This window comes from Dromiciops gliroides, chromosome 1, assembly GCF_019393635.1.
Source record: "Dromiciops gliroides isolate mDroGli1 chromosome 1, mDroGli1.pri, whole genome shotgun sequence".
NCBI lineage: Eukaryota > Metazoa > Chordata > Mammalia > Microbiotheria > Microbiotheriidae > Dromiciops > Dromiciops gliroides.
In genome coordinates this window covers 212,843,762-212,868,731 of record NC_057861.1, presented here as the reverse complement: position 1 = coordinate 212,868,731, position 24,970 = coordinate 212,843,762, and the positions used below count along the sequence as shown (strand labels likewise).

Sequence of the window (24,970 nt, the reverse complement as noted above, 5' to 3'; positions counted from 1 at the left end):
AGGGTTTTTCCCTCATCTATGTAGGATGAAATCTATGGCATAATGGGAGAGTCTGTTCCCCTCACTGGGCATATGTTTAATGTTACTGACGGTATTATAGCCAAATTTGAATTTTACCATGAAAATGCTCTAGTGATTATAATTTTAATCCTCTTTATTAGCAATATTATGATGTGGCATTTTTTTCATAATAATGTGGAAAGAGAAAAAAGGATGCGACCACATTAGACCACATTGTGAGAGAGACGCTAGTGCAGCTCTCTCTGCTGGAGATGACCCAAGTTCAGAAACATATCTTGACCAATCTTTAGAATCATATCAGAAGAAACTGTTCCCCCTATAGGAGGCTATAGAATGTACCAAAAAGGGAGCGACAATCAAGTTTAGAAAATACAGTGCCTTTAGCCCAAATGACTTGAGCGCATGGAAAACAATGATCCCTAGATTAGATCAAAAGCCAAAGACTGTAATTTCACAGTTAAGGACTATATTTAATATATATCAACCCACTTGGGCAGATGTTACTTGTCTTATGGAAAATTTACTATACCCAGGTGAGGTCACGGATATTATCTCAGCAGGAAATTATCTGGTAGCAAAAGGACAGACTATTACAGCATGGCATCTCCGGGACCCAAATTGGAATTATAATGATGACCTACAATACCAAGAATTAAAAGATGCTAGAGAAACACTTCTGAAGGGAATGGAATCTTGCTCTAGAAAATCCAAAAAATGGCCAAAATTCTTACACTTAAATCAGGAGTCTAATGAACCACCCAATAGGTTTTACAATAGACTTTGTGAAGCTGCTAAGCAATATACCAGGCTGGACCCACTAGATTTAAAAGATTCCCATGTTGTGCTTAACACATTTGCTTATAATTTGTTGCCAGAAATCCACAAATATTTTCTGATATAATGTCCAGACTGGAGAACTATTACTATAGATAGGCTTAAGGAAGTTGCCACCTATGTCTTTGGCTCATGTAAGGAGAATAAGCCTAAACAGAGCATTCTGGCACCAGAGCTTTCTGGTCAGCCATCTAAGGGCCAACACAAAGACACTAAGTTATGCGGTTATTGTGATAAACAAGGACACTCATTGAGGGAATGTAGAACCAGAAAACATGAACTTAATCGAGCTTGGACTGAAAGCCTTGAAAAGTTTTTCAGGGGAAATCAGAATAATTATGGAAACTTATCAGAAAGGAACTAACTGAGGTAATTATAGGCCTTATTATAGGCAGAATCAAAATGGATATAAATCTTTTCAGAGAGGTACAGAAGGACAGAACCAGAATCAGAGCAAACAAGTATTCCCTCAGAGGGGGACACAGGATTGATGAGACAAAGGGGGGGAATGGAAAATAGATACAGAAAGCCACATATTCCCAGACCCTGATTTTATAAATGCCCTTATACCAATCCTTTCACCTCCCCAGAGTAATGAACCTCATGTGACCTTCAAAGTTGGGGACACGTATTATGATTGTCTGTTAGATGCAGGAGCCTCTAGATCAGTATTAATGAGTAAACCTGACCCTGGATGAGCAGCTGAATGTAATCCTTCACCAGTTGAATAAATCCCTATGGCAAAATCGGGGTACAGAGAAAGCCACAGCATTAGAAAAATCAATGATAATTCAGGAAACCCCTGACACTTTGGCGTGCAGAGAATTGGGTAACCAGTTAAAACAATGTGGTATACCCCACACTCTAGCAGTATGATAATTTATCTTTAACAAACTTTTTCTTCTACAGGTAAACCACTGAAGCACATGGCCTTCTTTTCTGGCCTACCTCAACCTCCCCCACCATTTCCCTTCCCCCACTTAACTCTACTTCCTTAAAAACCATCTCTTTTTTTTTTGTTTGTTTTTTGAAAGGCATTGAAAAGACCTGGAATTCACCACATACTTAAGTTTCCTCATGAACACAAAAGGATGCTTAGCAAACGTTTAGCTTTTTTTGTCTTTGTTTTTGTTTGTGTTTTTGTTTTGTTTTTGAATTTTGTTTCCTTTGTTTTTTTTTTAACTCAATTTTGTAAACTAAGTGAATTTTCAAAGACATTTTAAGTATATGCTGTGGGGTCATTGGGCCTCAGAAACTATCACAATTTTTTGAGAGAACCATGGGTTTGATGAGTTTGTTTATGGGGTTATGTTTTTAAAAATGGGTTATTAAAACCTATTGCTTGATTTATCAATGAACATATTGAATATTGAGTTTTGCTGGATTGAAGTTTTATTTATTTTTATTAAATTGATTATCACTTTAAGTATCTGTTATTGTCATACTAGATAGAGAATTCATGTACAAGACGATGTGTTTACTTGCTCAAAGAAGATTATGTAATAATGTCTAATATCAGCCATTTAATTCATTTATCATTTATATGTCATTTTGACTTGTATACTCTGGGTATGGTTTTGAATTATTGTATATATTACAAGTATATCCTCAGTTATGTAGTATAACATTCCTTTTTACCATCATATCGTCTTTGTTGAAATAAATATGAGATTTATGAATTATGGAAACTTATTATTTCAGAGACTAATTGCTCTTACAATGAGCTAGATGCAGGCCCTAGAGGGAATATATATACAACAGGAGGAGAGACGGGTACACATAAGTCCATGGTTTGTTTATGATGGCGAATATGTAGACCACAATTGCTGGAAATAGTCCAGTTTCTTCTTCTCTCCCTCTTAAAATAGGCTGGTGTTGTGGAAGCTCCAACACATGCACCTAGTTTAACTTAACTTGTTTAATTTTTCTTTCACTCTGTCTGATGGCATGGTCAGAATCCATCCACCTATGGCCTAGCACAATTGCTGGATGTCTTAGAACCATGAGACGGGGTATGGTAACCTTTCCATAACATTATCAAGTGTCACGATGAACACATTACTAAATATGGCCTTGATCCAGACACATGGTGGTAAGAAGTGTTATAGATTGCATAACTACCTCAACTCTGTATTATATAAAGGAGAGGAATGTAATATGATATATAGATATAGATATAGATAGATAGATATAGAGTTTGATTTTGAGTTATATTTTAAAGAACTCTCACTTTTTAATTTGATCATTGACAATGCTATGCTAAGGATTAGTAAAAATCCATCAGTTCAACAGCTAAAGAAGTGGGTCCAGAGGAGGCTTGGGGGTTGAAGGAGGTGTGGCTTATTCTCTTTCATCAGGACTCTGGTGGAGAGTGGAGCTAAAAATTTCGCTCTCCCTTTGATAGATGAATCTAGGCTTTTCTCTCTCTCTTCACCAAATTCTTATTCTCCTTAATAAATGCTTAAAAGTCTAAACTCTTGCTAAAGCTTATAATTTATTGGTGACCACTCATTAGATATTTTAGACAGACTAGCTAGAATTTTAGCCCCTTAGACATGGATGAAGTTATTGATTGTTGCTATGATTTGTTGTTTGAACAACTCATTCTTTAGAATAAAATTATTAAGTTTCCAATTAATTTTCAATCTACTTTTCCATGGTTCTTTATTATATGTAATTTTTATTGCATCATAATCTGAGAAGGATGCACTTACTATTTCTGCCTTTCTGCCTTTGAGTATGAGGGTTTTGTGCCCTAATGCATCAATAATTTTTGAATATGTGCCATGTATTGCTGAGAAAAAGGTATATTCCTTTCTATCCCCTTTCAGTTTTCTCTAGACATCTATCATATCTAAGTTTTCTAACATTCTATTCACATCTTTAACTTCCTTCTTATTTATTTTGTGGCTAGATTTATCTAATTCTGAGAAAGGAAGATTCAGGTCTCCCACTAGTATAGTTTTGCTATCTATTTCCTCTTGTAACTCATTTAACATCTCCTTTAAGAATTTGGATGATATACCACTTGGTGCATACATGTTTAGTATTGATATTACTTCATTATCTATGGTACCTTTTAGCAAGATGTAGTTTCCTTCTTTATCTCTAGTTTTGCCTTTGCTTTGTCTGAGATAATGATTTCTACTCCTCCTTTTTTGACTTTAGCTGATGCATAATATATTCTGCTCCAACCTTTTACCTTTACTCTGTGTGTATCTCTCTGCTTCATATGTGTTTCTTGTAAAAAGCATATTGTAGGATTCTGTTTTTTAATCCACTTTGCTATTTGCTTCCATTTTTTGGCTGAGTTCATCCCATTCACCTTCACAGTTATTCTTACTAGCTGTCTATTTCCCTCCATTGTATTTACCCCCTTTGTACTTTGCCCCTCTTCTTTCACCCTATTCCTGCTCACCAATGTTTTGCTTCTTACCTCTGCCTCCCCCACTGTGCCCTCAATTTTATCAGCCCCCCTCCCTTTTCTTTAGCCTTTTCTCCCCTGCTTCTGCACTCCCTTCTATCAGTCCCCCCTTTTACCCTTTCCCTTTTATTTTGCTAAAGAATATGCTAAGTTTCTTTTTCCAAATGAACATGTATGTTATTCCCTCTTTGAATAAAATCTAGTGAGAGTAAGGTTGAAACCGTGTTCAACCCTCCCTTTTTCCCACTATTGTAATAGGTTTTTTGCACCTCTTCATATGATGTAATTCACCTCATTTCACCTCCCCTTTCTTCTTCTCCCCATAAACTACTTTGTAACCCCTTAATTTTCTTTATATCATCACATCAAAGACAATATATATTTATAACCTCGGTGTATGATCCTGTCTACCCAAATATATATATATATATATATATACAATTCTCAATAGTTATAGTTATTATTTTCCCATGTCATAATGAAAACAGTTTAACCTTATTGAATAATTTTTCCCCCTGTATACCTTTTTAAACTTCTCTTGAGTCTTGTATGTTAAGATGGAATTTTCTATTCAGTTCTTGTCTTTTTATCAGGAAACCTTGGAAGTCCCCTATTTTATTGAATGTCCATCTTTTCCCCTAAAAGAGAATGATCAGTTTTGCTGGGTAATAGATTCTTGACTGCAATCCAAGTTCCTTTGCCTTTCAGAATATCATATTCCATGCCTTTCAATTCTTCAATGTTGAAGCTGCTAGGTCCTGAGTAATCATGACTGTGGCTCCATGATATTTAAATTGCTTCTTTCTGGCTGCTTAGAGTATTTTCTCCTTTATCTGATAATTCTGGAATTTGGCTATAATGTTCCTTGGAGTTTTCCTTTTGGGGTCTCTTTCAGTAGGTGATCGGTGGATTCTTTCAATGAAGAACTTATCCACTGATTCTATAATATCAGGGCAGTTCTCCTTAATAATTTCCTGGAATATGGTGTCTAGACTCTTTTTCTGATTATGCCTTTCAGGAAGTCCCATAATTCTCAAATTGTCTCTCTTAGATCTGTTTCTCAGGTCAGTTTTCTTTCCAATGAGGTATTTCATATTTTCTTCTATTTTTTTTTATTCTTTTGATTCTGTTTGACTGATTTCTGGTGTCTCATGGAGTCCTTAGCTTCCAACTGTCCAATTCAAAATTTTAAGGCCTTATTTTCTTCAGTCAGATTATGTACCTACTTTTCTATTTGGCCAAATGAAATTTTTAAGGAATTGTTTTCTTCAGTCAATCTTTGTGCTTCCTTTTCCAAGCTGCTGATTCTTTTTTTTCATAATTTTCTTGTGTTGCTTTCATTTCTCTGCCCATTTTTTTCTTCTATCTCTCTCAATTGATTTTTAAAATCCTTTTTGAGATCTTCCAAGAAGGCTTTTTGATCTTGAGACCAATTCATCTTCACTCTTGAGGCTTCACATGTAAGCAACTTGAGAGTATTGTCCTCATCTGAGTTTGCGTTTGGCTCTTCCCTGTGTTAAGGGCTAAAATTCTAGCTAGTCTGTCTAAAATATCTAATGAGTGGTCGCCAATAAATTATAAGCTTTAGCAAGAGTTAGACTTTTAAGCATTTATTAAGGAAAACAAGAATTTGGTAAAGAGAGAGAGAAAGGCCTAGATTTCTATCTATTAAAGGGAGAGCACATTTTTAGCTCCCTTCTCCACCAGCGTCCCCAGGAAAGAGAGCGAGACTGAGCGCCAGTCTCTTCCTTCCTCCTCCCACTCGCCCGCGTCACTTCCTGACTACTGGTCTTGCCCTCAAAGACCTTCCCTTCATGGGCAGAACTCTTCTACAGTAAGTATCCAGCAGGTGGCGTTATTCCAATCATTACAGTCCCCCCTGTTGTTCCTCAAGAAACAAAATGTTTCCTTGACGGAACAGTAAAAAGAATATAATAACTATTGCTAATAATATGTGAACAACAATATAGAAAAGGAAGAGAGGAAAGTTTTGTCCAGAGGGGCGATTTTTTTTTTTGTCCTCATGAACCGACGCTTTGACATTAGTCTTGCAAAGGGAGGGCCTCTGCAGAGAATACATGTTACAGATGGTGTATATTATAACAGAAAGAGAAAAAAAAAACAACAAAAACAACAAATCAAAACTGTTCATTTAAAGTCTCTGAAAGTCTTTTCTCAGATGTCCTCTAGGTGTAGTCGTGGAATGGAAGTCTTTTCAGGGGTTGATGTGTGGATACTGGTAATCAGCCAGGAAATTTCCTACAAAATTGAGCTTAATACAACTTTAAAATAGCTTTGTCAATAATCAAATCAAACAATGAAAGTTCTCAAAAACATGTCTAAGGGAATACAGAATCTTAGTTGTTAACACGTGAAACATACAATAAAACAAAAATTGAACCATTCTTTAAAATTACATTATTATTATAGTCCCCCCTTATGGAGAGTAATTGAGAAGACAATTGCTGCGATATTAATTATTAAAAATAATTTTTTTATCTTTGTTTCATCACTTTTTGCATCATCTGCCTAATTATCCTCATGCCATTATGAGAAATTAAAAAATCTAATATAATTGGTAACAGGTGTCAAGGCCAAATTCAACACTGTATTTATCATGACACCTGAGATAATTATGGGGGTTACCATAAAAGAACAGAGAAATGATGGGATATGAACATTCCCACACTTGAGCAATATGTACTGCCCATACAGTATGCCAGGCTTAAAATAGGTGGATGGAATATATGTCCATGCCACCGAACATATTGGAAGAAACTGAGTCAGACTTAATCAGATGCATGGGATTGAGATGTCCATGGCATCAGGCATATAGGAGGGAGCATAGAAGCCAGGTGTAGAAGTGAGATGGGTGGGATGAATACTTCCAGCCATCTGTACAATATTGTGGGGAAAAAGAGAATAAAATATTAAACCAAGAGAATCCAACCTCAACATTTGTCAAAAGCCGTTCCCTTGGCCATACCTTGACTTCATGCATGTCTCCCCTCATGTGATAGTTCAGTGTCTGCTCTTGCATGTATTCCTCTTGTGATTGGATGGCATCTTGGCCAACTGGCATCTGATAACTCAGAATAACGGCAATTAATGTCTTAAATGATAAATTCCCATAATTTAAAATCTCATATGGATTTAAAAATTGAGGATAATAAATGATTGCAAAAAATGTGAATACATCTTGACTCAGAACACAATATATAATTATGCAACAATTTCAAATAATACCCCTTTTTTTTACTTAGTATACAATTACTTCTGTGAAAAATCAGAACATATTTGAATACAAGTTAAAGCACAACACAATCTCAAAGACAACTTTTACAAATGTTCCTCTCTTCTTTTTTTTTTTTTTTTGGAATATGCTTATCAAAAATAATACTTCTAGAATCAATTTACACTTGCCATGGCAAACAATTTGCCAGGGAAATGCTTTAAAGAGTTTGATCAAATAATCAGTTGAGAAAAAATAGCAAAAACAAATAACTCAGAATATGGGAGCACAATACTCCTAGAATTAACATTGTATTATGAAATCAAAACCATGTTTCAAAATTAGATAGATGAATGAATAGAAGAAAATACACGTGGAATAATAAAAGACAATGAAATTCAAACTAGGGAAATCTAAATGAATATGAACTTAATAAGAGTATTACAAAATATAAACTTGATCGCATGACTATAAAAAGCTTTTACAAATATTCTCCTTGTTTTAGAAACTAAGTATAAGACACAATCTCAAAAGCATTAAAATCTCTATGAAAATAAACCTATACCATTAATTCCAAAATGTATATGTAATAGCATAGAAATCCTATGTAACCTCTGAACTGACATTAATAATCTGAGTGAATTCAGAACACTCTTGATTCCGATATCTAAAATCCCCAATACTCATATCAATACCTTGCTGCTTACTTCTACATTTCTGTAAAATATATACCTTTCCATGGCAAAAGAAGCAGAGTCTTGAACTATGTTGATTGTCATTCTTATTCAGCTTAAGTTTTTCTTCTTTAACTCCTCTATATTGTCTGTCGGGCTTTTCACCATACAAATGCTTTATAAGATTACTAATTAAAGACAAAAGCAGGTTAGCAAAATTATGAACAAAACGAGCATATCTGGAATTTAAAGGGTTTTCTAAGATTGTCTCAAAAGCACAGCCAGGCTGGGGAAGAGCTGAGCCTGAAGCTGCAAATGTAGTTAGAGAAAGTTGAGCATGTGCATCAGTTCTCTGGACTTCCCAGGCAGGGGAAGCAATGGGCTTGGCCATGGGAGGAGTAGAGGGTGGGGTTTGGAGAGGAGGGGAGGGACCAGCGCAATTTGAATCAGACTTGATTTTGAACTCAGGCCTGGATTCCTCTTCCCCCACTTTGCCTCCAGGTGCTAGGGGATTAAAAGCTTCTAGAGGGTGGGTCATTGCCTCCAGGCATGCAAAATTAGAGCAACAATTAGTGTTAGAACTGGGAAAAGCTGCAGGAATCTCTTCAGGTTTCTCTGAAAAAGCATGGTTGGGAGAGGGGGAGATATTTCTTTGTGGGAGTACATTGCTGGCTCTTCTAACACAAATAAAAAGAAAAATAGAAAATCCAAAAAAAAAAAGCATTAACATGATCTTATCTCCCATTTGTCTGGTTAAACAGACTAAAATCAAAAATAGGGTAATTAGGGAGTTTAAAAGGTCCATTTGAAAAAATTTAAAGGAAAACACAGCCAGTACGCCAGTACTTAGCAGTTAAAGGGAGAGGGTAGAGAAAATGTCTTACCCAACCAGAAGATCAGAAGAAGACTGAGGTTTAGCTTTCCTCTTCGTGGTCAGCCATCTGTTAAGGGCTAAAATTCTAGCTAGTCTGTCTAAAATATCTAATGAGTGGTCGCCAATAAATTATAAGCTTTAGCAAGAGTTAGACTTTTAAGCATTTATTAAGGAAAACAAGAATTTGGTAAAGAGAGAGAGAAAGGCCTAGATTTCTATCTATTAAAGGGAGAGCACATTTTTAGCTCCCTTCTCCACCAGCGTCCCCAGGAAAGAGAGCGAGACTGAGCGCCAGTCTCTTCCTTCCTCCTCCCACTCGCCCGCGTCACTTCCTGACTACTGGTCTTGCCCTCAAAGACCTTCCCTTCATGGGCAGAACTCTTCTACAGTAAGTATCCAGCAGGTGGCGTTATTCCAATCATTACACCTGTCAACACAGAAGCTCTCAATGATGAGAGCTCTTTTTTTGTTTCTTGCTCATATTGCAGCTGCTTCTTCTTCTTCTTCTTCTTTTTATTATTATTATTATTATTATTTTAAATTGAGGTCCACTCCTTTGGCACCAGGGTCACTGTGTCAAGCTTCTTGTGCTGGGAGATAGGGGCTGTGTCACTGGATTTCTACTCTGAGGCCTCTATGGCTTGTGAATTTCTCACTGTCCTGGACTTGCTGTCTGTGCTTGCTCCTGGCATGTGCTGGGATTGCCAGGCCTGGTCACATCTGTCCTGTGGGTGGTGGCCCTCTAGCTGGCAGCCTGCCCTCTTAGCTGGTGCTGGTGGATCTCACCACTGGCCTGCTGCACCACTAGCCCACCAAGCCAGGATCAAGGGGCCTCAGTTGCTTCCAGCTGACTTGCCCCGACTCTGTCCATGCTGCGTTGCACTGAGGTGTACTGCGCTCCCCCCTTCCCAAGTGAGACCGACTTTTCCTGAAGTCTTTTAAATTATCTCTGTTTGGAACATTTTGACCCTCTCTCTTTTTGTAGGTTCTGTAGTTTCAGATTCTGTTTAGAGGCTTGATTCAATATTGATTTTAAGGGAAACTTGGGAGAGCTCAGGCAGCTTACTGGCTTCTCTCTGCCATCAAAAATTTCATTCTATTACCCTTCAAATACTATGTCATAAATTAATTAAGCTAATTCTATCTCAAAACTCATCATGTAGTCCTCCACTACCATGAATATTTGTATATTACTTTAATTTCTGTAATTATTTTCTTCCACATATCCTTCATTTATAGCAATATTTTTTTCTACAAGTTCATCTCAAATATTAAATTCTGACAGAATCAGAGGATTAGAAAATCTGAAAGTTCTAAGAAGTCTAATTGGCCTTTTACTATAAGATATTCCTGACAAAGAACCATTAAAAATACCAACAAAATGCCTTCTATCAGTCAGAAGTGGAAGATTCCCTCCCATGTAAGGAATAACTTGTTCTGGGACAGAATATTACCCATATATTATTTTTTAAACCAATCATAAAGTTGTATCTTCCTATGCCCTTTCCACCCACTATTACTAGTTATGTTCTGTGAAATATGATGTGAAGTCTTTAGCTGAGAAGTTAGGGGTGGATGCCATGGGAGTACTGAAGATAGGAAAGAACATTTGTAATAGATATTTTGGTCTGTGGAAAAGACAGTAGATTAAGGAGGACAAGTCAGATTGCCTTGCTGCAGTAAGGACTCAATTAAGATTAGATATATTAATGTGTAGTGGAATGAATAAAAATTATTTTTGGTTAAGGCATAATTAATTTCATATATTACACTTGACCCCAGATAGGACAAATAGGAGTAATGGGCAGAAGTTACAAAGTGGAAAATTTAAGGTTGTTATAGGGAATTTCTTCCTAAGAACATTGGCCTTCCAAAAATGAACCAGATTGTTTCAGAGGGTAGAGGACTTCCCTTCACTTAAGGTCTTCATTGAAAAGATGGATGAATAATTGCTACATATGTTGTTGAAGTTAATTTTATTCATGTATCAAATGGACTTGATATTTAAACTGTCTCTCTGGTCTCAGACTCTGGGATTATGAATGGAATGGTTCCCAGATCAACCTAATGCCCTCATTAAAATACTCTAATATCTCCTATCTAATTGAGAAGATCAAAATTAAAATGAACTCAAGTTGCTACTTTATTGATTTCTACTGTATTGATTCTATAATATGACTGATTTTATGCCATATTGATTTTCATGACTGATTCTGCATATGTGTAATGCCACATTTCTATTTCCTGTAGTTAAGCTCAGGAACTTAGTTTTCTGTCTGAGTTAATTTAATGGTATAATTTTTAAAAAGAGAGAGAAAATATATTATCTCTCATACCAGTAGTCCCTGTGACACTTCCAGGACCTTTCTTGTTATCTTTAAGTCCCATAAGTTAACTTAGTACTATCATTTGTCCTTCCTTGTGCTTCCAAAGAGACTGTTAGTTTTGATCCCTTCTAAGATTATAAAATGCAGATGTGTTCCATAAAAATATTAATATTTCTTAATTTTCAGAGGTGGGCATGATTATCCATACCTTAATGCCAGCCCATCTTTTTTTAATATAGCCAATTGTAATGTACCATGACTTCCATGACCCCTTCTCCTTGGAGTATCTCCTCTTCCTTGGGGTCCTTGGCTTTACTGAGGTGGCCAGTTTGACACACTTTGTTAACAGTTATACATGACACTGCTAATAAACTGATCTTGCTCAGAGTTTATAATTCAGTTGATCTTTATTAAATTTACTCAAGACATAGTCTAAAAGGTAATTAATTACATCATGATTTTCTTGAGGCCAAGGATTATCTTTTGCTTCCTTTTGTATTCTCAGCACTTAGCACAATGCTTGACACATTGTAAGTGCTAAATAAAAGTTTATTGATTGAATGATTAAAAAAAAAACATTTTTAAGTACTAATTTTGAAAAGTACTGTGTTACACACTGGAAGTGATATAAAATAAATGTCTTCCCTTCCTCAAAAGTATATTATAATGATATTTTGACATAATCATATATCTATAATATCATGCCCTAACAATATAAATTATAAAAATTCAGACTGAAATATTTAGGTTAGGCACATTAAATATGGAAAATTGTATTAAGGAAAGAACATTTCTCACTAGAAGGGTCAAGGTATATATTTGGTAAGACGTGTCATTTGAACACCTGAAATATATGGTAGGATATTGAGAAGTAGTATTGGACACAGGCATGCCTGAAATAAGCACTAGTCCTTTAGTATGACACTTAATATATATCCTATTATGCTGAGTCTATACAATTTAGATAAAAAGATATCCAACACCATAGGGTTATACACAGTAAGTAAACAAGCATTTATTAAATACTTTGTGTACTACACTATGGCAAGCACTGGAAATACAAAAACAAACATAAAGAAAAATAGTCCCTTCCCTCAAAAAATCCTTAAATTTTAATGCGACAGACATAAAAGAGATCAGGAAAGGGATTAGAAAGTGAGAAAAATGCATGGAATCAGGCATAATGGAATAGTATATAATGCAGTCTGGTGAGAGATGATAAGAATTTTGGTCTGAGTGCTCTCCTTAAATGGTGGTTCTGAGAGGAACTACCCAATCACAGGGAGGGATCACAGCTCAGCCTGTGCTTCTGACATGTGAATTCTAGGGATGAAGTGATCTTGCATAATAAAGAGTTTTTTTGGAGAAGAGTAGAGAAGTCTGCAATGCTGTCTGTGGAGAAATGAAGGCAAGACCATACTCTCCTAATAGCAATAAAAACCTTCTATTAGAAAAGAACCCAGTTTCTTAAAAGCAAGATAAATGATGAGTTTCTTTCCTCTTGTCACTGTGGTCTAAAGGTCTTTTTTGAGAAGCATATTGAAATTATCTATCACATTTGTTCTCTGTGAAACTTCAATAACTGATTTATAATATATTAAGATGTTTTAAGTGACTAGAATTTAGTGGTTTATTTCCCAGCAGCTATGTTATGGATTTCCTTAGTTAGCTTATATCCTTTTTAAGATCATCACATTTACCCTTTCCAAATATTCAGAGTTTATCTCTACTTCATAGTTTACCAAATAAAATATTATAATATGGATACATATGTATACATTATGATATGAAGAAACACACATAGATACACCTTGCATGCATGCATACATACATAAATCTGTGATAAAAGACAAGTTGGTTGGATCGTCACCATAATACTAGAGAGTCCTTAATTATTAAAAGACAACTAATATGCTTATTTAATAAAATATTTTATTTGAAATTCAAGTTTTGGGGAAAAAACGCAAATACCAGCTTTATGCACTTAAATTTTAAAAAGTCAAATATGTTTAAGACAAGATGGCTGCAGTTGGCAAGGAAGTTTATTGTGACTAAGCCAAGGAAAAGTTGTTAAAGAAAATTTTGAACCCTAGAAAATAGGTGATTATAATGGAAAAACTTACAGACCTTTAACCAGAGCCATACTACTAGGCACTAGTGGGATATCACAATTTTATAGTAGAAGTAATAGCAGTCTACAATTTAAAGGCTGAACAATACCATAAAGATTGAAATCCCATGAAATGAATTTTTGTTTATTTATTGAAGGATGTTATAGCAATTCTTTGAGAACTGGTCTATTTCCCAAAAGCATTAAAGTTCACATACCTCCTATAACTTCATGAAATCTCTTCTCCTCTTCTGTCCTCTCCTTCAGTCCTCTCTTCTTTTCTTCTCCTCTTCTGTTCCTCGCTCCTTTCCATTCTTCACTCGAAATATTTACATAAGTATTAATAATAGGTATAACAACAATTTCCTTACATTTCTGTGTGATATCCTGAAATATAACGTATTTAGCAAAGCTATGATAGAAATAAACAAAAAGATTCCATGCCACTATGACAGTAGCTGTTTTTTTTTTAAAGCAGCTCTCCTTTCTCAGTCCTATTTGACTTCATTTTATATGTACTATTTATTATTTATTTCCACCAAAAAACTTCAGTTCTGCATTTGGTACATGCTAAAGAACAGAAAGGTAAGCACCAGCAACTTCACACCATAGATGAGAAGCAAAGGAGGACCAACTCACTGAGTATATTGAGTGGAGAACTGGAGTAGCCATAGAATGGTATTTGTTTGGTAAAGACTGATTTACTATAACAAATCACTTTGAAATTAATAGTCACCAAGGGCACTACTGAAGAGAAAGAAAGAAAAGACACCTACCAAAACAATGTAGGCACCTTCAAGAATTCACTGGAAAAATAAATTATTAAGAAGAGTATAAATAATTTTATGTGCTATTCTTACTAAGACATTGAAATGTTGAATATTCACATGAAAATTTTTGTTGTGACTTTAGCCCAGCAGTTAACCATTAAAATGTTATAAAGGGGATTGGACATAAATATTTCAAGCCCATGCTTATTCTCTAGTTACCTAAGCAGAAGGAGAATACAATTGTTATCTCACTTCCTTGACCAAGGAACCATTATCTCTGCCTAAAGCTTTGGATTGTCTGTGTCCTAAGGAGAAACTAAGGAGACTTAAAGAGAATTTATTTCCTATCCAGTCTATCAGGGAGAATCATGTATTTCTTCAAAAATGGAAGAATTTATTTAACATAGGGGCAAAAACACTCAATAAAAGAGAAGAAACTCTTCTGTATCAGATCACAAGGTGAAAGATTATAACAAAGAAGAGAAAGAAGGCCATTAAATATTTACAATTAATAAGAATAAAGGAAGGAACTATATTTATTTATAAGAATGAAGATATGTATCTAAAAGTGCCATATGGTCTGGGACCACCCAGCAATGGTCAAAGTTAATACAGATATGTGATAATCATTTTTAATTCCTAGATTAGGGTAACTAAGGCAGGTATACATTATGCTGATAATAATAACAAGGCCTATTGTCTTCAGGTAACATGCATTTTTGTCATGGTAGTGATCCTCCCAATGTCAAAACAAAACACTACTCCAATTGTGATGTCTCACATGGAAACAAGTTATTCTGCAGGAAGAAAAAATAAGGTGATTTGAAAGGGTTTAAATTTTAAAGAAAACCAGAGACTGGGTATGAGGAGAGAGAGAAAACTTCAGAAAAATCTAAAGAAAAACTTGCATTAAAATAGGAGGACTCGATCTCAATGAGGATTCATTCTGAAAAAGAAAAGGATTGAGATATGATTTGAAGAGAAAGAATACATGAAGATGAAAAAATAAATTAGTTGGTTAGGCTACATAAATAGGTAAATGTAATTTTAAAATGGTAAGTTAAAAAACTAGTAAACTAGTAAGTTAGGAAAATTATTGAATACATTTAGAAGTTGTTGAGAGAGAAGACAGAAAGAAATCAAGTCATTATTTGTAAAAAAATATTATAACTATTACTGGTAATCAGAAAAAAATTATAACTGTGGGCTATATGAAAAATTATATCTATAAGCTGAAAAATTATAACTGGCTTATAAATCCTGCTGCGGTCGCCATTCAATGTAAAAATTATTTTAACTGGTGGGCTTAATCTATGAACTTCTGGCTGGCTATCTGACTGCTCTTAGCTGGTAAAGCTATAGCTGGCTATTAGCTGCCTACCTGCCTGGGGGTTTAAAAATTCCTCCAGGTTCCTTAAGCAAGGGCCTGCCTCTTACCACACTGCCTCTCAGACTGATAAGCAAGTTCATTTTAAAAAAAATTAATCAAAGCAGGGTTTATTTATATGAAACAAACTTAGAATTGAATACAAAGAGAAATACGCCCTGACTGAGTTTTACTTTCTTTCCTGCTGTTGCCACTGCTGCTTGTACTTAAAACTCCCAAGCAGCACCTCCTTCCCACGTCTGGCCCTTTCACTGTCAGCCATGCCTGCAACTTGCTTAGAGTCCACCTGCATCTCCTTTCTCCATAGTGTCTCCTTCTTCTAGCATCCCCTTTTCTTTCAGTACTGTTTAGACCCCCCAGCATCTCTAACATCTCTCACTATGGCTTCTCCACTTTTACTGTCGGCCCCCTTTACTACCTCTGTTCCTGAATATAAACGTGTGTTCTTCCTCAATAGACCCTCGGGCCACACTGAACCCACCCAAATGCCAAGCTAATTCACTGGTCCCCTAGGGCAGGCTGAGCCCAGTGCCTTGTGCTGTGGCTGGGGGCTAGGCAGAGGAAGGTCTGGCATGTGCCTGAGGTTTTTCGTATACATTCCTACTAAGCGGGGGATGGGTATGCAAGGCTTACCTGTGTGGGGCGGTTTTGGAGAGCAGTAGAACTGGGGGAGGGGTGTGGCCTATTTGGGGTGCCCCAAGCCAATTTCATCCGCTCACATATTGATAGAAAAGGAAGTTATACATCTGTGACATTGTTAAGAAATAGTTAAAAAAAAAGGAACAATGCTACATGGTATATTAAGTGTATACACCTATAATTATTTTTTAAAATTACTAAGAATATAAATCAGAATGAAGGACAATAGAAGTTTTGCAGTAATCTATAACTAGATCACAGTGTTGACAAGATATAAGACAAAAAGGAGATAGGTATCTCAGAGAGCCATACCTCTGTGTCATGCTCTCTTGGTTTCCTTTCTCTAGCACCTAAATAAACTATTTACTCTATTGGTGCCCAGAGTTTCAGGATATGGGAAATTCCTCTTTCCTCTTGCTACACAAAACCTGGAGGTAGGAACTTCTCTTTTGGGTTTTTGTTGTTGCTGTTGTTATTTTTTTTTCTCTCTCTCTCTCCCACCTGACTCAAACTCTCATCTGAGTCATGGAGAGGTAGAGGTTGCCAGCTTTTGCATGTGACAGCAACAGCTAGCCTGGGTCTCTCTCCCTCAATAAAAGTTTGGCCAGATGGCTGGACCATGCTTGGACCCTCGAACTCCATGTTTCTGGTCTGTTTGATCTAAGCTCAAGGCTTCAACCTCATGGCAGCTACAGATGGTGCCTATACATCTCCTCTCACACTCTGGACCTCATATCTCATACTCTCTGGACCAGGCCTTCCCCCCCTCCCTCTTTGTGATTTCTTCAACCGCTCAGCATGAAGGAGTTACAGAAAAATCTTTGCCCCTTTTCTTTATATATAGGGAATTAGAGAATGTTATGGGCCTGGGGTAAATCAAAGAACCTTCTCCTTGAGAAACTAAACCAAAGGACAGACACACCTAAAGAGATAAGTGGCACCTGATCAAAACTGGGTTAAGTCAAGGACCACCACCCTTCATTCCAGTCTCCCCTAACCCTGGGGGAGATAAGATTAGGTGTGGCCGTTGCCTTTCTGGCCTGAGACAGAGAGAGATGGCTTGAGAGATCCAGAGCTGCCCCTCACCCAACTTCCCCCAGCCACCACCGGTGGGGGATGGTCCTCCCCCAATAATGGAACTTTCCACAGTCAGATGATCAACTTATCGGACCACCATTGGTCCATGTCTTCTCCCCATGAGAAGTCCAAGGACTTCTCTCTTGGTTTCCTTTCCCTAGCACCTAAATAAATTATGATTTTACTCTTAAAGAAATAAAGAAAAGAAAAAACAGAATAATTCCAAAACAGTTAGAAGAAAAACTTCAATAAAAAATACAGTTTAAAGAAAAATTTAACTAGGATTCCTGGAAGAGATGAAGTAATAAATATTTTTTTTTTCCTTTTAAGAATTAAATTGTTTATTTTCCAATGAAACTTTTGCACTGGATGGAAAGTGAAAAGAAATAATCAGTATAGAGGAAAGCATTGGAAATTAAATTAACAGCTTGTTGGCAAAAACCGAGAGTTTCCAGATCAAAACAAAACACTACAAGAAATCAGGACAAACATTAAAAGATAAGTATGAATGATCAATGATAAGGGACTAAACAAGGATAAAAGTGTTTGCTATCTTGGGGAGGGGGAGGGGAGAGGAAGTGAGAAAAATTTGGAACTCAAAATCTTATAAAATGAATGTTTAAAACTATGGTTACATGTAACTGGGGAAAACATTATTAATACTGAAAAATAAAATAAAATAACTGTAGACAAAAATAATGTGGTTTCTGACCATTTATTCAGATAAAATTTTCCTTTTCGAAGTTATGTATGCTCACTATTTCTTTTTCCTTCCTTCCTTCCTTCCTTCCTTCCTTCCTTCCTTCCTTCCTTCCTTCCTTCCTTCCTTCCTTCCTTCCTTCCATTCTTTCTTCTTTCTTCCTTTCTTCTGTAGTACCATCCTGGTAGGCCTGGGTCTAGTTAGGGATGCTTTGTTCCTGAGGGGGACACTATGACCATGGAGAAATACATTTGATCAGCTTGCTGGGGTCAGTTAGAGATTACTTTTTCCTTGGAGAAGCAAAGTAATTATATAACCAGGTAGTAGATTCATCAAACATATAAAAAAGCAGCCACCCAGAAAGCTGGACTCCTTGAATTTATACCATGAGTTTAGTTGGGAGCCAGTCCTGTTTACTATGTGATTAGGACCAGGTAGTGACAATAAATCTCATTAAAAATGTGGAATTTTTATTATTCATGTTTCCAAATAGCTAATATCATCATTTTCCAGTCTGTTGTAACTTTTGAGTCTTGGGTCTCTCCCCCCACTCCCTTCTTGCCTCTATAAAATTGTCATCTTTTTTGTTTGAGGAGTTGAAGTTAGACTTCTTCTCCCAGCCATACCTCTATGTGCTGTCTGATTAAGGAACATGCCATAAACTTGTACCTCCCTGGGAGCTGAAATATAGGTTTCTTCTCTTGGCCATACCTCTGTATTCCAAATAATAAAAACTTTTACTTAAATGTTGATTGGATTGTGTGGGCAAGTAATTCTTAGAAAGAGGAATATTTTCAGAACCAATTTTGTGGTAACACTTCCCTCCTTCCTTCCTTTGTTTTTTTTTTTTCTTTCAATTTTTTTATCCTCTACCAGACATGAAATAAAATGGACATAGAAAAAGGATTTCACAAGAAACTATCTCTTCAATGTATCTTACTTTTTCTTTTTAAGTATTTCATGAATTAAAAATGGAAATTTTAAAGCTATACTATTTGTCAATATTTTCTTCTGTAACGATTAGAATGACACCACCTGCTGGAGACTTACTGTCGAAAAGTTCCACCATGAGGTGAAGGTCTCTGAGGGCAAGACCATGCATCTTTTCTTTGGTGTCAGGAAGTGGCATTTGCTTGTGGGAGGGAGAAGGGGGAGCCTGGCGCTCTGACTCTCTTTCCTGAGGACTCTGGCGGAGAGCGGAGCTAGGAATGTTCTCTCCCTTTAATAAATAGAGGAATCTAGGCCTTTCTCTCTCTCTTTACAAAATTCTTATTCTCCGTAATAAATGTTTAAAAGTCTAACTCTTGCTAAAGCTTATAATTTATTGGCAACCACTCATTAGATATTTTAGACAGTTTAGCTAGGATTTTAGCCCTTAACACTTCTGCTCTTCTCTCCATTCTCTTCTGCACTTTAAAAAATGAATTATCCTATCTCCTTTCTTTACATATTTTTGGCATTCATATTGCTGGACTCTCTTTTCCTCCCATAGAAAAATAAAATCATAGTTCAGAAAAAAAAATTAGACCATTGGCAATATTTGAAAATGGATATCTTGTTAATACGAATATATGGATCACCTAGATTTGATGGTGGTACCTTATTATTCAAAGTATTTTTACCAGACCCTGGATAAATACCAGCAAAATTTCCTTTGCTCAAAGACTTCAAAGTGAACTACACACTCCCTATTTACTTTCTCCAAGAGAGTAAACGGGTTTGGATGTCCCTTTGAAATTCCCATTCACTATCTTCTTTCTCCAGGAAGTAAAGAAAGACCTCCTTGTCTCTGATAATACAGCTCCTGTTTCCACCTATCTAACCATAGCATCTGCTTTAGGTTGAGCTGTTAAACTGATTTGTATTGTTTAACTGATTTACATTTGTAATTGCTTGAGCTTTATCATGCCAATGAAGTTATTCTGTAACCTATGAGCAAAGAAACCTTAAAAACCCTTAGAAGGAGAGGGTCTCTGGGCTTCCCTCTTGGGAGGGGAGACTCCAAATCATCATGTGTTATATCTTTCTTCTTGAGATAAAATACTAAATTAATATTATGTTTTTTCTGGTTTGTCTTGTAGGAAATATTAAATTCTCTGATCTGGTTCTTAACCATGTTCTCTGATCTGTTTATTAATTTTGTAGGAGAGATTAAAGATCATTTCTCTGATTTGTTTGTAGGAGACAGGCAGATACAAAAGTTATATTTTAATATTCAACAATCTCATAATGAAACTTGAGTCTATCATATTTCTGTCCGAAGATGGATAGACTGCTTTATTGTCTACCCTTAGAATCTTAGTTGGTGATCATATTGATCATATTTCTTAAGTTTTTTTCCCTTTGCATTATTTTTGTTATTGTCTAAATTGTTCTCATTCTGCTCACTTAACTCTGAATGAGTTCACACATATTCCACACATTCTTTCAGGTTTTTCTGAACCCCCCTTTTCTTATAATAATATTCTATAATAGTAATATGCCATAATTTATTTATCTATGCCTCAATTGATGCCATAATAAATAAATGGATACATTAATAATAAATAAATCTGGGACAGCTAGGTGGCACAGTGGATAGAGCAATGGCCCTGGATTCAGGAGGACCTGCATTCAAATCTGGCCTCAGACACTTAACACTTACTAGCTGTGTGACCCTGGGCAAGTCACTTACCCCCAATTGCCCCACCAAATAATAATAATAATAATAATAATAATAAACAAATTTAAAAGGTTGTTATAAATATTTTTGTATATATGAATCCCTTTCTTCTTTCTTTTTGGGCTATAGGTCTAGCTATCAGTATAGTGGCTGTGTCAAAAAGATTGTACAATTTAATGAATTTTGGTACAAAGGACCAAATTGATTTCCATAATATCTGGAGTAATTCTCAGCTCCACCAACAGTATATTAGTATCCGAGTTCTGCTTAAGTAGATTTAGACACAGGGGTTGGAGCACTGCAATTAACTGGTTACCTTCCCTTAAATGGATATATCCAATTGATTAAACAGAATGTCTATTTGCCCTTAGCAGTTTCCTATTTTTAAGAACAATAACATTTAATATTAAATAACATTTATCATTAGAAATTCATTATGCTAATTAAGCTAGTTTTTCATTTTTGAGATTTTTTTCTCCATTCTGGTTAAAGGGATTTTATCATTTACTTTCATTTGAAAGGCCAGTCAATATACTTCAATGTAACTAATTAAAACTGTTCCCTGTGGTCCCAGTATCAAAGCTGTGGTTGCAACAACTCTGTAATCACCTTGATCTCTCAAGAAGATAGAAGCTGTTGCTAATCCCCAAAGCATATAATTTCTTTTCTGGACTTTGTAAATTAAATGAAATAGTACATCCCTTTGTGGTTTTACACAGAGGATCTGTCCTACATGAGTTTGAGGAAAAGAGGCAAAAGATCTGAATTTTAATACTTAAGTTTTCTATTTACAAGCCATGTGACTTTGTGCAAGTTCTATAACTACTCTCAGTTTATGTATCTGTAAATTGGGAAATAATAAAAAAATTGGCATACATAAACATAGTTCTATACACAAGTTATTTCACTTGATAATAACATCCTTTCCTCCTTACCCTGTGAGGTATGTGCTAAAGAGATTATTATCCCAGTTTTGCACATGAGGATTAAGAAAAAGATTGCTCTGGCCTAGGTCTCACTCAGGTTGTCCCTAGGTTCTTTAAATTCAATATTAGAACAAAATGAATCACTTGCAGTCATTCATGAGTTAAGAAAAGGAGCTTTACTTAGCCATGGCAGGAGGCTATTCAACAAGGACAGGTATTGAGGACATTTAAAATTGAATAGGCTAAGCTAAACTCACCTTTCTTTTTTTTTTTTTTTTAAGTGAGGGTTAATTGGGGTTAAGTGACTTGCCCAGGGTCACACAGCTAGTAAGCTAGTAAGTGTCAAGTGTCTGAGGCCGGATTTGAACTCAGGTACTCCTGACTCCAGGGCCAGTGCTCTATCCACTGTGTCACCTAGCTGCCCCTAAACTCACCTTTCTAAGTAGACTATAATTTTCTACCTGCCAAAACTTAGAAGGTGTCAAGAATTCTTTACTCCTGTTTTATATCAAGGCAACCAGGAAGTGATATCAACTGTCTAAGCCTTTAGTTCTCAGACTCAATCAGTTCTCAGGGATAATTTTAATTTCCTTTAAGGAAAACAAACCAAAAACCAAAAACCTAATTTATATGAGAGAAAAGATGAAGATAATGCTCCTACCGTAAAAGTGAATTGACTTTCCTATGAATGAGCAGCTCATAAGTGTTTAAGGTTGGATTTGAATTAGTACTCTATTCAGAGTGCAATACTTAATTTGAAAATAACACCTGTCCTGCTTTCTTTCCTTTGAGGGTTGCTGTGATATTTACATGATAATATATGTGGTGTTATTAGGTAAACTATAGTTTCTCCCTCAATACTTTCTGTCTTGATTATCTCTAAAGTTCCTGTGTGAAATGACCATCTCTATATAGGTTGTTCCCAAATATCTATAATCAATCCTAACTTTTCTCCAAAGCTCCAATTTCAAATCACCAATGTAGTTTAAACATCTTAACCTCAATGTGTCCAAAATAAAATTTATTAATTTCCTCCTAATCCTCCCACCTCTGCTCAATTCCCAGATTTCCTATTATTGTTGTTATAACCTCATAGTTACCCAGGTCCCCAAACAAAGTAGCATCCTCGCTTTCTCATTTGCACTCCTCATACTTACCACCCACATCCAACCTGTTGTCGTCTTGTCAATTTTATCTTAACAATGCTTTCATACATACACACATACATGTGTACATATGTATGTAATGCATGTGCATGTGAATATGTATATATGTGTGTATGCATATACACACATGTATTTGTGTATATATAGATCAATAGATATCCTCTATATGTAGATATAGTTTATATATAGATATCCTATATATTTATATCAATATCTACCAATCTACCTACCTAACAATCTATCAGTCTATCAATCAATCTATCTATCTATCATCTATACATATATATATCCTCTCCTTTATACTCATAAAGCAGCCTTCCAGTTCAAGCCTTCATCACTTCATTACTTAGCTCTTGCAATATCCTTCTGGTTGGTCTCCTTACTTTAAGTCTCTCCTCACTCCTGCCCACATGCTTCTATAGTGTTTTTCCTAAAGCACAGGCCTGACCATATCACACACATACACACACCCCATATCCACATTGAATAAGCTCTAATGTCTCCTAATTACCTTCAGCATTAAATATGAAATCCTTTGTCTTTTAAGGCCATTGATAACCTAGTCTGTTAGGACAGAGCTTAAACTTTTTTTTACTTGTGACTCATTTTCACCTGAGAAACTTTTATGCAACACAAAGTATATAAGTATAAAAATTATGTATAAAAAACAAACATTTACTGCCAAATGTTTCAGGATCCCCATATTCAGTTATACAACCCCATATGGGGTTACAATCCACAGTTTAAGAAGTTTTTTGGTAGGGGCCAACCAGTGACTCAGTGGATAGAACACTAGACATGGAGCCAGGAAGACTTGAGTGCAAATCCAGCCTCAAACACTTCCTAGATGTGTCCCTGGGCAAGTCACTTAACATCTGATTGCCTGAAAAACATGAATCCACTAGAGAAGAAAAAGGCAAAGCATTCCAATATCTTTATCAAGAAAACGCCAAGTGGCATCAGGAAGGGTCTAAAAGGACTGAAAAACAACCTCATCCCTTTCTGCCTTCCAGTTCTCTAACACTGTACTCCCCTCTGTGTAATCTATTATCTCTACACACTTCTCTTATTGCCTACTGTTTCTTGTACACAACAGCCTATTTTCCAAATGTGGTATCACATCATTGGCCCCCATGCTTGGCATTATTTCTTCTTACCTTCTTCTCCTTACTCATTTGGCTTCCTCCAAGTCTCAGCTCAAATCCCAACTTCTTTTTAAGTGAGATAAATTTTGTTTATAGTTCTGGGTTCCAATTTTTATCCCTCCCTCCCTGAAGCAGTAAGCAATCATATATAGGTTATACATGTATGATTATGTAAAACACTACCCTATTACTCATTTTGTGTAAGAAAACTTGAATAAAAGGAAAAAATAAAGTGAAGAATAGCATGCTTCAGTCGGTGTTCCATCAATATCAGTTCTTTCTTTGGAAGTGGATAGTGTGATTCATCATTAGTTTTTTGGGATTATCCTGTATCATTGTATTGTTCAGAATAGTTGTCTTTCACACTTTTTCATTAAACAATATCGTTGTCTCTGTGCACAATGTTCTCTTGGTTCTGCTCTCTTCACAATACATCAGTTCATACATGTCTTTCCAGGACTTTCAGAAATCATCCTGCTTGTCTCTCGTTCTTTTTTCTTTCTTTTTTTTTGGGGGGGGGCCGTGAGGGTTAATTGCCCAAGGTCACACAGCTAGTAAGTATCAAGTGTCTGAGTTTGGATTTGAACTCAGGTCCTCCTGAAACCAGGGCCAGTGCTTTATCTACTGTGCCACCTAGCTGCCCCCTGCTTATCATTTCTTATAGCACAATAATATTTCATCAACATCAGATGCCACAGCTTGTTTAGTCATTCCCCAATTCATGGACATTCCTTTGCTAATCCCAACTTCTGCCACAGTCCCCCCCTCCCAGGTGACACCTACTACCAATGTTTTCCTTTTGATATTAACTTCCATTTAAATAGTATAAATATTGTATGTATATTTTTTCATGTTGACCCCTTTACAAAATTAGCTCATTTGGGGTAGGAACAGGGTTTTACTTTTTTGAAATATGCATTGCTTAGCATTGTCCTTGGCACATAATTGGTATTCAATAAACATTTGGTGACTATTAACCATACAAATATAGAAATAGGAGTG

The 24,970-nt window shown here is 36.0% G+C and overlaps 1 pseudogene; it reads right to left on the bottom strand.

The window, feature by feature from the left end:
* Nucleotides 1–15,915, bottom strand: part of LOC122747257 — a 40,673-nt pseudogene extending 24,758 nt beyond the window's left edge.
* Nucleotides 15,916–24,970: the final 9,055 nt, after the last annotated feature.